We start from the raw sequence: 14,186 nt of genomic DNA on the forward strand, positions 1-14,186 counted from the left end.
GTCTTAAAGCTGTGGGCGGCTCTGTAGGGTGGCCTCACGTGAACCCACTGTGGGCGCCTCTGTAGGGCTTCCATGAAGTGATGCAGAGTGGCAGGAGGTGCTGGAGCCCCTGAGCCCTGAGCTGAGGGTTGACCGGCTGCTCCCCTCGCTGTGAATCTCACCTATTAAGTTATTCTGAGCTGGTTGTGACTGTCCGTCCCTCTGGGCACAGAGAGGAAGATTGTCTCTGCAGAGCCCCGACGGTTTGATGCTGCCCTCCGCTTTCACACAGTGGCTGCGTGCCCTGGAGACCCCGCTTCAAGGGGTATTTCTCCGCGTTTCCTCACTTCCCGATGTCACCCAAAGAGCTGGGGTGAAGGTGCCAGTTTGTGGGGTCTTTTCTCTTCCCAACATTTTTCAACGAGCAGGGTGGCAGGGGTGTGGGACACTCTGCTCCCACCGTCTCCACTCACCTGGCTCCTCGGAGAGTCTCTGGGGCTAAGCAATGTCCTGTGATTGGCAGGCTGCTGTGAACTAGTTTGTGGAGAACCAGTAGCTGTAGGAACAAGTACAAAGGAGCCTCTTTACCTTACTCATTTCTGCGTCATTGGTTGTATAGGGAGGGGCTGTTCTGCAGAGTGGCTAAGGGAAGGTTCTGGATCAGACAGATCTGGGGTTGGGCTCTGCCTTCATCGCCCTTGCTGGACGCTCTTTATTTGCCGCCGACAGCAGACTGAGGCTTCACTACTCTGCACCCTCACTACCGTGTTGGTGTCTAATGAATGTGCTCCAAGTGCTAGACGCTTTTTTTTTTTTATCACCAACGACTCTCGTCCCAGCACCTTCTGGGGTGGCTGCTGTGTCCTGAGGGGTTTGGTGTCTCCACATGGAAGCAAGAGGCTATTGACACCCCTGGACATGGCCCTTCCCTGCAGATACCCATATGGCTGGTGAGTGAGCCAGGGGAAGGTCTAGGTGATCCTGGGAGTGGTGCACAACTCATGTTGTGGGAGCTTTGCCCAGAGCAGCGGGGTTCATTTCTCCCCTCTTCTCATCACCTCTACCGGGTGTGTGTGTGTGTGTGTGTGTGTGTGTGTGTGCAGCAGCAGCAAAACACTAAGCAAGTGGCTCTCATCCTTGGCTGCATCGCAGAGTGACCTGGGTTTAAAAAAACTAGATGCCCAGGCAAATCCCATGCCAATTACACCAAATCAGGGGGCAAGGGGGCTTTTGCAGGAGGGGCACTAGGCACCAGTCATTTCACTGTGCAGCCAGCAGTTGTAATGAGCCATAGTTGGGTGATTGTCGTCCAGTTCTTCCCTTTCATACCTGCCACTCAGCGACCTGGCTCACCCCCTCTTCTCTCCACTGGAGGAAGTAAACACCGAAGCTGTCTTCTCAGCCCTCATGGGTCTGAGGGCCGCAGTAGAGGTGTAGTTGCCTCTTTCACCACTGAAGTTAGCCACTTAAAATGCTAGGACATCTGTAATGCTACCAGCAGTAATATATATATGTATTAAATTTTTTATTTTTTAAATCCCAAGTACTGTTAAAAAAAATACAAGGAAACTGCTTTTGCCTTCATGGTGTTTTGTCTGATAGGACACAACCACCTCATTGGGCGATCATAGACGTGACTGTGGGTTTGCCATCCCATCCGGGTCTTTTCCCCCCTGAAAGTGAGGCCCAGCTCCCCCATGCACAGTCTCCCGGGAACCAGAGAAGTCCCATCACAGTGAAAAGACCCAGTGAAATGACAGGCAGAACTATTTTCAGGCTCTTTCAAAAAACAGTTCCAAACGTGAGGGTTAGCTCTTTGAAAAAAAGAGAGTATGTGTAAATATATGCTGTGGAGAGGGAAAGCCCCCTCTAATCCCACCCAGAAGTTGTATTGTGATACAGTAAAAGTCTAGTGCTAACATCGGTTTAGGTAACATTGTGAGGTTTATGTTTGGAATCGGACCTTAGGTGAGTCACAAAGAGTAACTAGCATTTTGGAAATGAGTAATAAAAATGCCTTTGGGGGAAAAATGCCTTTGGATGTTTTAGAATGTGACGTGACATTTACTCGATATTAAGTGTGTTCCTTTGTAAGTGGAAGAACAGTGCTTATCAGCATCCATGCTGACGTTCTTCTGCCTGGAAACTGTTGCTTGGTTCTGGGCATCGGTGAGGCCGCCCTTGCCACAGAGGTGATAAACCTCTCACCACGTGGGGCTTCTTGTGTGTCAGGCTGGCCGTCCCCCCTTCATCTAGGCTGTGTTAACAAGAGCCCTGACTTGGTGATGCTCCGGCAATTACGAGGTTCCGAGGAAGAGTCTAATGTCTGTCCTCCCTTCCTCTGGCCCCTGAAATAAAGCTCAGGCTCCGGAGAGGTCCGGTCTGTTGTCCAGGGGAACAGATCCAGGAAACAGGGCTGCTGAACACTGGACATCAGGTCCATTTCCCAGATGAGGTCAGGGCTCCTGCTCTGCTGCCGCGTGGCCTCATGGGTCCCCGCTGGGAAGGCGGGAGCCTGCCTGCCTCGCACATGGCCGCTCCCTTGTGGGGTTTTAGCAGAGAATCGTGCTCCATCCTTCACCCATGTCAGGCTGGCTGTCGGTGTGTGTAGGGGTGACTCACTGTTCTCCTCTCAGGACATCGCCCCACAAGGGCATCTACTTGTTGGTCCCAGGATGTGGTGGCTCTGCAGGGAGGAGGTGGTGCTGGGAGTGGGAGGCACCCCTGCTCCCCAGGGCGCTGGGCCTCTCCTCTCAGTACAGCAGTGTCCAGAGCGGAGCCCGGTCCGCCTCTCAGCTTCCCCCTGACACACACCCAGCACAGGACTTTCTCCATTACCTCTCCTGTCGCTTCTGTCTCAGCGGGAAGGACAGGGCTGGTGCCCTTCGGCCACACTTAACCAGGGTTGAGAATACCCCGGGTCCTGCCCCTCCTGTGCACCGGCAGGGCCGGGTGCTCCTGCTAACAAATGGTCCATCTCCAGCTGAGAATGCTGGTGTGGGGTTCCACGGCTGTGAGCCCTGGGCTCCTGGCAGAGGCTCAGATGCTTGTGAGTTCTGTCTCGTGGGCCCGCTGCGCTGTGTGCACAGGTGAGAAGTTGGCGTACACGACCTAGGAGTCAGCATCCTGGCCGCTCTCTGGTTCATGGCAGCCTGGGGCATGCACACCCTTGCTAACGGGTCCGCAGGGCCTCCGCTCCGCGCCCCGGCGTGGCCCTGCTCTTCCTCCCCTGAGTCCCCTGGAGAACACTGACGTCATCCCTCCACCTCCAGCCCCGGGAAGGCCTGCCAGTGCGCGGTGAGGAGGGGAGGGGAGGACTCCTCGGCGGCTCCCCACACCTGTGAGAGGAAGTCTCTGCCCTTTCAGAGCTGGCTGTTCCATTTCCTCTTGGCCTCTCTCACCTCCTGCTTGAACTTTCATCAAACACCCAGAATGAAGGCCCATGCCTGCTTGTCTCTCCATCCCCTGGGTGGGTGTGGCTGTCCTAACTGCTTCCCCACAGCATTGTCCCCATCTGTCCATGTGCCCACCACATCTAGCTTCCTGTCTCCTTGGCTCGAGCGTGCTTTGGGGGCATTGGGGATGAGGTGAGGGGAACGAGTGCACTGCAGGCAAGTTTACTTTTCCTACAGCAGCTGCGCATGACAGGCATCCCATACATGTTTGAATGAATGAGTAAACTCACTAAAGGAATGGGTCAGCCCAAGAACACGTGATGGTGGAGTAAGGGCAGGTATTGGGTAGTTTTAGACCTTAATTGTCAAGGTGAGTGGACAGACTTGGGACAAGTAACAGCAGAAGTCGTCTGCTGGGGGCTCCTAGAGGGCATGGCTCTTCAGACAAGAGACAGGATTTGCTTCTCTTGATTTGTTGAAAAGCTGGGCCGGTGATTCTAGGAGGGAGAGCAGTAGGAACTGCCCATGTGGCTGGGGGAGGAGTGTGGGCTCTGGGGCCCCATTATCCAGGTCTGAGTCCTATCCTGCTGCTTCCTCTTAGCTGCTTCCTCAGCCCTTCCTCTGGTGGGGAGGAGGGGAGGGGGTCCTCTGCTCGTCTGAGGGGCCAGCAGGTGGTTTGCAGAGGGTTTTCTTTGAAGTGAAGACGAGTCCTCATTGCAGCTCCCTCACTGTGCCTTCTCAAATGCAGTTGAGAAAGCCCGGAGTTAAAGATGAGCAGCCTTCTTCGCTAGGACGTGCCAGAGCCTTTAGTAATCAGGGTGAAGCATGGTGGCCCCACATAAGTGAGCCTCCTGGAGCTCTCGTTCTGTGCGATAACAGTTACTTCAAGCAAAGGGGGCCCTGTGGTCACGTGAGCGTAGCAAGTGCTGAGCCGAGCAGGAGGAACGGCATCGTGATTAAGTCCTCATCACGTTCTCCCGCTGACCTGCTTTGGGCACCCGCACGGCCCACTGGGAGGATATAACCTCTGCTGCAGAGCCTTCCCATGAGCTCTGCTCATGGCTGGTGTTCCAGGGACGGCGCTTCGGAAACCTCTCGCCCGGCAGTGCAAGCTGACCGTGTCTGCACCATCTAGGCTTGATGTCCCATGAGCCGCCTGCTTGGCCAGGTGCTGCTGGGCTCGGCTCAGGTGCCGGCACAGAACTGCACGGTAACTGCCGACCCACCAGGTGGGGCCACACCCTTCTAATAGGCTTTATCTGCAGCACCTTTCTCACTTCCTAAAGGTGGGAAGTAATTAAAGTAAATGCACACCCCTAGAGGGAGAACCCTCACAGAGCCCAGCAGTGTTCGGTGCTTGGCCCCTACACTGAGTCACACTGTGGCGGCAGGGGGTGAGAGAGGGTCTGCGTGTTTGAAGAAAAAGTTGGAAACCAAATGAGGCATCAGGTTGGCTGTCCGAGTCCATGTGAATTCCACCAGGTCCTTTATTTGAGGCCACTGTCATTTCTTTGTTGTTTTAATTAAACTCTTTGTTTTGAGATAATCGTAGATTCACATGCAGTTATAAAATATAATGCAGAGAATATTAACAGTTACTTCAAGAAAAGGGGGCCCTGTGGTCACGTGAGTCGTCGAGCAGGAGGAACGGCATCATAATTGAGTCCTCGTCACGTTCTTCTGCTGACCTGCTTTGGCAACCGCACGGCCCACAGGGAGGATATAGCCTCTGCTGCAGAGCCTTCCCACGAGCCCTTTCTTGCCATCTGCCTATTCTTTTTGATGAAATGTCTGTGTATGTCTTTTGCCCATTTTCTAATTGGGTTGTTCATTTTGTAAGTCTTGAGAGTTCTTCCTTTGTGTATTCTCGATGCGGTTCTGTGTGGGGCATGCCATTTGAAAGTGCTGTCTTCCTGTCGGCAGCTGCTTTTATCTTACCAGCATCTCCCACAGAGGAGGTATTTCGAATTGGTGAAGTCTGTCAAGTCTGGGACATGGGCCTCGCTTTAGAATCCCCTAAGTTTCTCCTTCGTTTTTTTCTGGAAGTCTGTAGTTTACATTTTATGCTTAGGCTCAAGATGATGTTTTTTAAAATCCAAAACCAAGACAAAAAGGGAAGCTTGTGGTTTTGAGAAACAAAGCAATGTTGGGTCCTTAGGAACCCAGAAAGGGCAAGATGGGGGGAGGGTGTGGGCTGGGTGCAGGAGGGGCGGCTTCATGTGCTCGCAGGTCTCACCCTCTTCAGGACGGATATGAAGGGACCATTGGAGGGCCGACTGCTTAACCCAACCGTACACGTACCCATCCTCAGCTCCCAAAGTGCAGGCCGAGCCTGTGCTGCCGGCTTGGGAAGTTGCTTGGTTAAGAGATATCCTAAATCATGTGATCAGATCAAAAGTCTTCCAGATGGGGCCGGAAGCAGCCGGTTTTATTTTTAAAGGCACATCAGTGTATGTCTCCCCAGAGCGGGAGGATCTTGTCCGGGAGGCTGCAGCCAAGTGCGAGAGCTTTGTCCTCTGCTGGCATCGGGCTGCCGGGAAACTGGCCTGGGAAGTGCAGGGAGTGTGCCAGCCCTCTACCCCTCCCCCGCCCCCGGAATATCAGGGGCACCCTGCACCCACTGTCTCGTCTCTGTCTCCGTAGCCAGTGGCCATCCAATACAGCTTCTTACGTCTCTGTCCTTCCAGAGCGGCACAGCCTAGAGTCAGGGTACCTGAGCTTGCATCCAGGTTAGCTGGGTGACCCCAGATCGGGCCTTATCCTCTGATTGTGGGTTAGCAGTGCCTTCTCTGGCTGGTAGGCAGTGAGGGGTGAACAGGGTCTTTGTCCCCGGAGAAAGCCCCGCTCACTCCCCTATTTGGAGACCACGCCAGTCATCTTAAATGTGCTTAGGGGCGGGCAGTCTGGCTGAGCTCTGCAGCCACTTGCGACTTGGAGAGCATTGTGGGCGGGGAGGTGCTGTCCAGAGAAGCCCTCTTTCACAGGGGTTCTTCCTCCACTTCCGTGATGAGGCATTCCACGTCCCAAGTAGGTGTGGGGTCAGGGTTCACAGCTGGGTTCCAGCCCCCGCTGCTGCTTGCTGCTGCATCAGCCTGCCTGGCCTCGGTGTCCCCCTCTGTGAAATGGGATGATAAGGATGCCCTCCTTGCTGTCTGTCATGAGGACCAATGAGCCGAGCCAGAGCCTGGTTGCTGGTGCACAGTGACACGTTAGATGTGAGACCACTGTTCCTGCTGTTACGGCTCCTGCTACTCCGGCTGCAATTTCTGCTAAGAGGGAAGGGGTGTGCCTCCTTGGTGGCCGAGTGGCAAGTGGAGCTTCTTGGGAAGGTCCATGGCCCAGGCCACCGACTCTGGTGTGAAACTGTTCAGGCTGTGCCAGAGGCCGGCCTCCCTTCCAGGCTCAGCCGCGCAGGCCTCTGTACTCACCCCTGGAGCTGGTTGTGCGGGGCCCAGGGCCCAGGACCTCTGGAAGCCAGCTGTCCCTGCTGTGAAGGGGTGCAGGGACTGTGGTGGCCCGGGGCCACCCTGCGGGCAGCCTGGAGGAAAGGCCCCTTGGCTGTGCCCACCGGGAAGGCCCTCGCTTTGCCACTGAACACGAGGATCCGGGCCCACAGTTCAGAATCCAAGGTTGTGCTAGCTGCTTTGTAATATAACTATTCAGCGTATTTACCTAATCGATAAGCACATTAAAATAATATGGCAGATGAGGGGAGAGTTCCGTCTCATCGCACTGTGTCGGAGAGCAATGTTCGTGCTGTGAGCTAAGCCAGCTGGCTTCTGGTGGGCAGTGACAGGTTAGACGTGAGACCTCAGCCTACCTACCTTTTCCCGCCGACGTCTGAGAGGGGGCAGTCAGGTGGACCGACCAGCCTCGCCTCCTGCCTTCTCTGGAGCCTGCAGGGGGCACTCTGAGCACCTGAGTCGAGGCTGACGTGGAGGGTGGCCGGGAGGAGGTTATGCTGCACAGGGAAATTCTGAGTAAGGCTGTTCCATTTACTCAGGTCCTGGTGGTCGGTCAACGAGGGGCAGGCTCCACTGGCCCTGATGACAGAGCCTGTTGGCCTTGGATTCCTGGGTGACCCTGCCCCACCCGCCCTGCTCAACTTGCCAAGAGCGTGTGGACTGGGGGAGAGAGGTGCCTGCTGTCCTCTCGCGGTGGGATGGGGCTCTCCCACCTGACTGCTTGTGCGGAGTGAGAACCACCCACTGCAGCTCCCTCACACCCGGCTGCTGACAGTGTCTGGGGGTGGAGCCAGGCCATCGGGGCTCTCCTACCCTCTGTTCCTGATGGGACAGCAGTTCAGCCCAGAGTCTGGGGCCATCTGTGCGCTAGATTGGGGTTAGGTGGGGGGACTCTCCTTGCCTCGCCTCAGAGCAAGGCGAGCAGACACGGCCTTGCAGACGGTCACTGAGGAGGAATCGGGGGAGTCCAGGTCAGCTGCGGGGCTGGGGCTCTGTTCCCCGCGATGGCCACACAGCCTGGTGCTCTGACTCTCGGGGCCCTGAAGCATCCGATGTGGTGGAGAGGACTCATCCAGGTCTGGGTGTGAGGGACCAGGGTGCTGGGCGGGGAGGGAGGGAGGAGACAGGGATGTGCTGACACTTCCAGAGGAGGCCAGGGCACGTCGGCCTGCACGGGCTTTTCTGACCCCCCACTAACTGTGGGTGGGAATTCAGGTGCAAGGGCTTCTTTCCTGGCTTCCCATCTGCTAGTCAGCTGTGGTAGCCCTCTGTCCTGCCCAGATAGATGCCAGGACAAGTTACCTCTGTCCTGTCACAACTGCCCCCGACGTCCCTGCCAACGTTAAGGGCACAGCCTTCTCCCTGGAGAGTGTGGCCAGGTCGCCTCTGGTCCACAGTGGGTGATGCTCTCAGCTGAGTCCTTGAGACCCTTCTCTGCCAGCCCAGCAGGAGTTGGGAGGCATCTGTGCAGATGGAGACTGACCAGTGCCCGAGCTGTCGGGGGCGGGTGGGATGGAGGGGCTGGGTCCACTGCCTGACCAGAGAGCTGTCGCCTTTGCCAGCCCTGGCTGATCAATGGCTGTGTTTGGGGATAAATTGAACTTGGGAAATGTACAATGAACTTGAAAATCCATTTTATTTGACATTTTCTTTTAAACGTGTGTCAGCTTTTCTACCTTAAAAAGTGAATTGTACATTCACTTTTAGGAAAGTTAATGGGATGGTTGGTCTTGTGTCCGTGTTCCCCCTGCATATCATTCTGTTGTTTGGGTTGGTGGTGGAGACGGTAGGAGACTGAGCTAAAGTTGTAATTCACTTGTTTAATCGGCAAGTATTTATTGAGTGCCTTTGTAAGTTCCAAGCGTAATCCTAGGTGCTAAGAATATAGCAGAAAAGAAGATTGACTAAAAATCCCAGCCCTTGTGCCGTTTACATTCTGATGGTGTGATGACCTCAGGAGGTTTTGTTTTGTTCTGTTTATACTTCATAGACTTTTAGAGCAGCTTGGGGTTTACAGAAGGATGGAGTGGAAAGTACAGAGACTTCCCATACCCTTCCTCCAGGCTGCACTCTTGCTAACGTTTTGCATAAGGGGGGGGTGCATTTGTCACAATTGATGGGCCAATAGCACATTATTATTAACTGAGCCCACAGTTTACATTAGGTTTCACTGTTTGTGTTGTACATTCTGTGGGCTTCCGCAGTGTTTAATGCTGTGCCCTGGCTCAGAGTGTCGCCCAGAATAATGTCACTGTCCACAGTCCCTGTGCTCTCCGTCCTCTCTCCCCAAACCACTGGCACTCACTGGTCTTCTAATGTCCCACAGTTCCCCCACTTCCAGAATGTCACTGATTTGGGGTCAGACAGTAGCAGCCTTTGCTGATTGGCTTTCTTCACTCAGCAGTGAGTACTCTGTAAGAGGTTTGGCTTTGCTTGTTGTTTGTGCATCTGAAAATGGAATGCAGATGCCGCTGGTTTGGATTGGACGCTGAGGCCCTGTAGCCATTCCCAGGTTGGGCCACTCTAGACTTCAGAGCCCTGGGGCTGACCTCTCCGCACACAGTGTCTTCACTCAAGGCCGTGGGCCCAGTGGACGTGCATAAGCCGAAGGTGGGAGGGCCACGCAGGGTCTGCTGCCTGGGCTGTGACGTCACGTTTTCCCTGCAGGGAGTTCATCAGGGTGGTTCATCGGAGACCCTGAGGGGAGTGGAGGCCAGAGGAAGTGAATGGCCGGGAGGTTGGTTGACACAGCTCAGTCCTGACTTTGGAGGGCTGACCCCGCCTGGCGCAGGCTGTTTATCCCACCACTGGCCACTGTTGTTTTTTATCAGATCTCCACCTGAATAAACAGATCCTGCCGACCGTCCTCTGCAGCCAGGCTGAGGATCTGCCAGGATTCCTCGGGGAGCCCTGATTCACCAGCAGAGTGTGTGTGTGTGTGTGTGTGTGTGTGTGTTGTGTGTTTTGGGGGGGGGGTGGTGGGGGGGGAGAGGGAAGGAGAGAAAGAGAGAGAGAGAGAGAGAGAGAGAGAGAGAGAGAGAGGAGAGAGAGGGACCTGTTCATTCCAATTCCCACTTCCTGTTCAGCAAATAACCCAGGCTGGGCCGGTTCTGTGAGGCACTGGTTTCTTGGATCAAATGATGGATTTGTGCAATAGAACAGATGGTTTTGCTTTTCTTTTTTAAAGAAGATGGATGTAAAGGAAGCTAGTGAGGATGATACTCTCGGCTGTCCTTTGGAGGAAGCACTTTCCTTCAGGTTGGCCTGGAAAGCTCTTCTTTTTAAAACCTCCTTCCCTTCATCTTCAAGGTGCATGCAGGCACTGGTCTTCACCTGGCACATGCACCTCACTTTTTGCCAAGTTGGGACTTAGAATTAGTAATTATATGTTTTTTCCCAGTGTGTCGCTCATCAGGTCCCCAGTCATATAAAATGATTCCATCTGTCAATGAACAAGATCAGATTGAGCGTGGCCTTGCTCAGTGGCCCAGGCTTGTTCCTGTGCTCTTTGTGGGGCGGAGTGAAGGAAGAGAGTGCGGATGAATGAAGTGGCATGAGACATGGCATTTGGGTCAGATGGCTTTCGGACTCCTTTCAACTGCGGGGAATTGGTTTAAAGGAAAACAGCCAGTTCCAGGGAACTGCGGGGAGGACGAGGGGCGGTGCGCTCTGCAATAGGGAGGCGTTAGACCAGAGGCAGAACGTGGTTCCCACACGGGGCCAAAGCTGCATGGGCCCTGGAATTGGAATCCAGGTTCCTGCCCCAGAAGTCCAAACAGGTTGGTCCTGCTACAGTGTGGTCCAGGGGCCAAACCTACTAGTAGCTTTTGTCAGTAAAGTTGTACCGGAGCACAGCCACGCTCATTGAGGTGTTGTCTGTGGCACTTTCCCTCCAACATCAGAGGTGAGGAGTTGGGTGGGTACTGCAATGACCCACAAAGCCTGGCCCACGGGAGGCTACACCTGCCGGTGTCGGGAGCCAAGTACAAGCCATGTGACCCTGACCCTGCCTCCGTTGGCCCCCTCACTCCTGCTTCCTGGCTGTTTTCTGTGACCTGAGATCTTTTCCACGCTATAAGGGAATACCTTGAAAAGTGGAACAATCACTCATGATAAAAAGTTTTAAAAGTTGCTTCAAATGCCTCTGCCTGTCTTCCAGTCTAATTTAACGTCGGCCCAGAAAATGTAGCCATGTGGCCAGAGCTTACCTTGCCAGAGCTTCAGTCTTTGAAGATTGGTTTTATTTTTGAAGCCTCGAACAGGTGTTGGCTTACTAGCTTCTTCTCTGTTAGGCTCTCCTCGCCCAGAGGGCAGCCCGCGGGGAAGCCTGCACAAGGCCGAGTAAAGGCCACATGCTCTGGCCACCCGCTCCCCTGCCCGTCACTACAGAGCCTTGTGCTGTGTGTGTGTGTGTGGGGGGGGTCTGCTCTCCGCTCCTCCCCGCCCGCCCCCTCTTTTTTTGTAAGTCTAGGCCATCACTCTGATGTGTGAGGACACCGCCTCGGTGGGTCTGTGCTCCGCTGCCCACCAGAGGTGCGTGAAGAAGAGTTGGAGCCTCACTTCCTCGGGCTGCGCTGCGCTGCTCAGGGCCTCTGCGGGCTGGCCGCTCCCACGGGCCCGGCGCGGCACAGGCGAGGCCTGGGTTGACCAGGAAGCAGGCAGCTGGCGTTCAGGTCTAAGCAAGCCGTTTGGAAGGTTTAGGGGCCGGGGAGCCTCTCGGATGGGCTGTGGGTGGGCCTGCTGCCCTGGCCTTGTGTGCTGGCTCCTTCACTTCCCATCTGTGACTCTGCAAATCCCAGCTGCCCTGAGCCTGTTTCTCCAACGGAGAGGCCAGGAATGGGATTAGGACCCACCTCACGCGAGCGTTCGCTGGGTCGGCCCGGCCTGCTGCCTGCAGGTGTTCAGTTATTGGCCAGCTTCGCTGTAAGAACACAGACAAGGGTTCAGAGGTTCGGAAGATGAGTGTGCACCTTCTTTGGTTTTGTTGGTGATTTTGAGGCCCAACCATACCACTTTCTGCAGCAGTCCCCCGGGTTTCGGTTTCTCCACAGCCCTAACGATCGTGGTGCTGATCATCTTTTCATGTGCTCTTGGCCATTGGTGAGCCTTTTCCAATGGGGGAAGCATCCATTCAAGTTCTCTGCTCATTTTGTAATCAGGCTGCCTGGGTGGTGTTGAGGGCGGGGCTGTCTGTATAGTCTAGAAGCAGCCACTCCCGGATAGGTGGCAAGTGGGCGAAGAGCCACGTGTGGCCTTGTGGCCTGCTCACCTGGTTATCCTGACGCCTGCAGATTAGAGCACCGGGCGTCCCATTCAGTGCCACTCTGCTGCCATTTCCTATGGACCTCCCCTCCTTCTGTCTCATGTCTGTTTGCATCTGTGTTGCCCCTCCCCTGGCCCTGTGACATGATTCCTGCTCATCAGCCTGATCCGGAGGCATTGCCCCGCCTGCCCTGCCAGCTCCAGGACCCCCTCTGCTCTGCCCTGCTGCATCCCTGTCTCCGGCATCGGCATCCTGCCCTCCCGTAGGGCACCAGCACCCTGGTCTCCAGGCGCATCCTTCCTGCCTCTGTATCGCCCAGGCTCCTCTGCCCGCTCTCATCTCCATGGCGCCTCACTGCTCCGTTCCCTCAGGAGCTCTCCCAGCTCCCAGCTAGTCCGCACCCCCTAGCGCGGGGCGGGGGCATTCCTGGCTCAGTGAGAAAACAGGCTGACAGGACGGGAGATGTGTGCACGAGGAAAGGCAGTGGAGGCAGGGAGAAGAGTGGGTTCCAGCAGCTGCCCGTGGCCCCTCCACTGTGTGCGGCCCCCTCTTTGTTCCCCTTCAGGCCCTGGCGCCCCTTCCCGTCCTTTCAGAGGCGTCCTGGCTCCCACAGTTCCCGGGAAGGCAGGCTCTGCTGCCTTTTCCTCTCTTTTTCCCATACTTTACATAATAAAGGTTCCCTTTTCTTTTCTCTTACCCTTTCTTTTCCTTTTTGAGTCAGAAAACTGCAGAGACTATCTTCACTAAGAACTTCATAATAAAGAACTCAAAGAACTTGGCAGGGGCAGGCGGGGGCGTGAGGGGAAGAAGCGGTCTTTCATTCTGGAGATTCCCTGGGTGTGGAGCTGAGCCTTGTAAGGGCCGTGGGCTCAGAGCCTGGGAGAGTGGTGAGGACACAAAGGAGGGGTGAGAGGCCCCGGGCTTCTGGGAAGAGGGCCTTGTTCACGCTGCTGGAGCGGATTTGGTCCAGGGTTTGTTTAAAGGAGATGCCACTTGGTAAGTAGCGCCTGGCTGTGTGTGTGTGTGTGTGTGTGTGTGTGTGTGTGTGTGTGAGAGAGAGAGAGAGAGAGAGAGAGAGAGAGAGAGATAATGTCTGATGGCTGTGGCCCTGACACTGCTGACTCCGAGCCTGGCCCAGGGGCGCCGGGACCCAGAGCCAGGGCTGCCCCCGCCACACGGGTGTCTGAGCCTCGATGAGACTGGGTGGTGAGACTGCCAGGCTGGGCCGGGTCCACGCACGGCCGCCCCCTCCAGCCTTGCTTTCCATGGACTGTCTTTCTCCCGATGAATAAACACTGGCACGTTGATCAGACTGTAGCTTTGTCAGAAACAGAATTAAAGGTACGTTTGAACCACTGTGGTTAGACGTCTTTCTCGGAGGGGGTGCAATACGGAATCCTTACGCTAAAATCTGCACATGCTTCCGTGTGGGTCAGGGTGGATCCCCGTGTCCCCAGAATGAGTAGGGAACTGGGCCACTGGCCAGGTGAGTGGTGGTGGCAGCACAGAGGAAGAGAACAGGGAAGGCCCGGGTGCGAGGCGGCAGCTGCAGGACATCGCAGGGCCGAGTGCTCTGGGCTGAGATGTGGAGCCCACATTTCCAGGCGTGGAAGCAGGATCAGTGACCAGGGCTAGAGGCAGAGGGCGGAGTCAGTCTCGTTAGATCCAGTGCCAGGTTCCTGATCTCCTGGGAGATTTTGTCTTTTTAAAAAATCCCTTGTGCCTATCTCCACGCCGGGCACGTGGTAGGTGTTGGTAAAATGTGAGGAGTATAATGACGTGTTGGGATGGATCAAACTGGCTGTGGGCTCTGGTGCCTGCAGCCCTGTAAGTGGGGGGGGGGGGGGGTTGTACGAGGGCCTGAAGGTTTGAGAGAAGCACTGGGACACTGGGAGCTGGCTGGTCGCACGGGCGCTGGCTGACGGGAGGGGGTATCAGCGAGCCCCAGGTTCTGTTCGTGCTATGCGCTCTGCGGGTGTCTGAAGTGTCCCCTGTGTTCTTGCCCTGTGGGGAGCAGCCTGGGCTAGGAACTCGGACTTGCCCAGACAGACGTGGGTGCTCTGTCTAGCACCACCCAGCTGGTGA

At 55.5% G+C, this 14,186-nt stretch overlaps 1 protein-coding gene across 3 annotated transcripts in view; it reads left to right on the forward strand.

Annotated features, from left to right (window-relative positions):
• Positions 1-14,186, forward strand: part of LRIG1 (leucine rich repeats and immunoglobulin like domains 1) — a 93,814-nt gene that overhangs the window by 51,738 nt on the left and 27,890 nt on the right. The window lies entirely within an intron of this gene.

Source organism: Pipistrellus hanaki (assembly GCF_964339955.1).
Source record: "Pipistrellus hanaki genome assembly, chromosome: 13".
Classification (NCBI taxonomy): domain Eukaryota; kingdom Metazoa; phylum Chordata; class Mammalia; order Chiroptera; family Vespertilionidae; genus Pipistrellus; species Pipistrellus hanaki.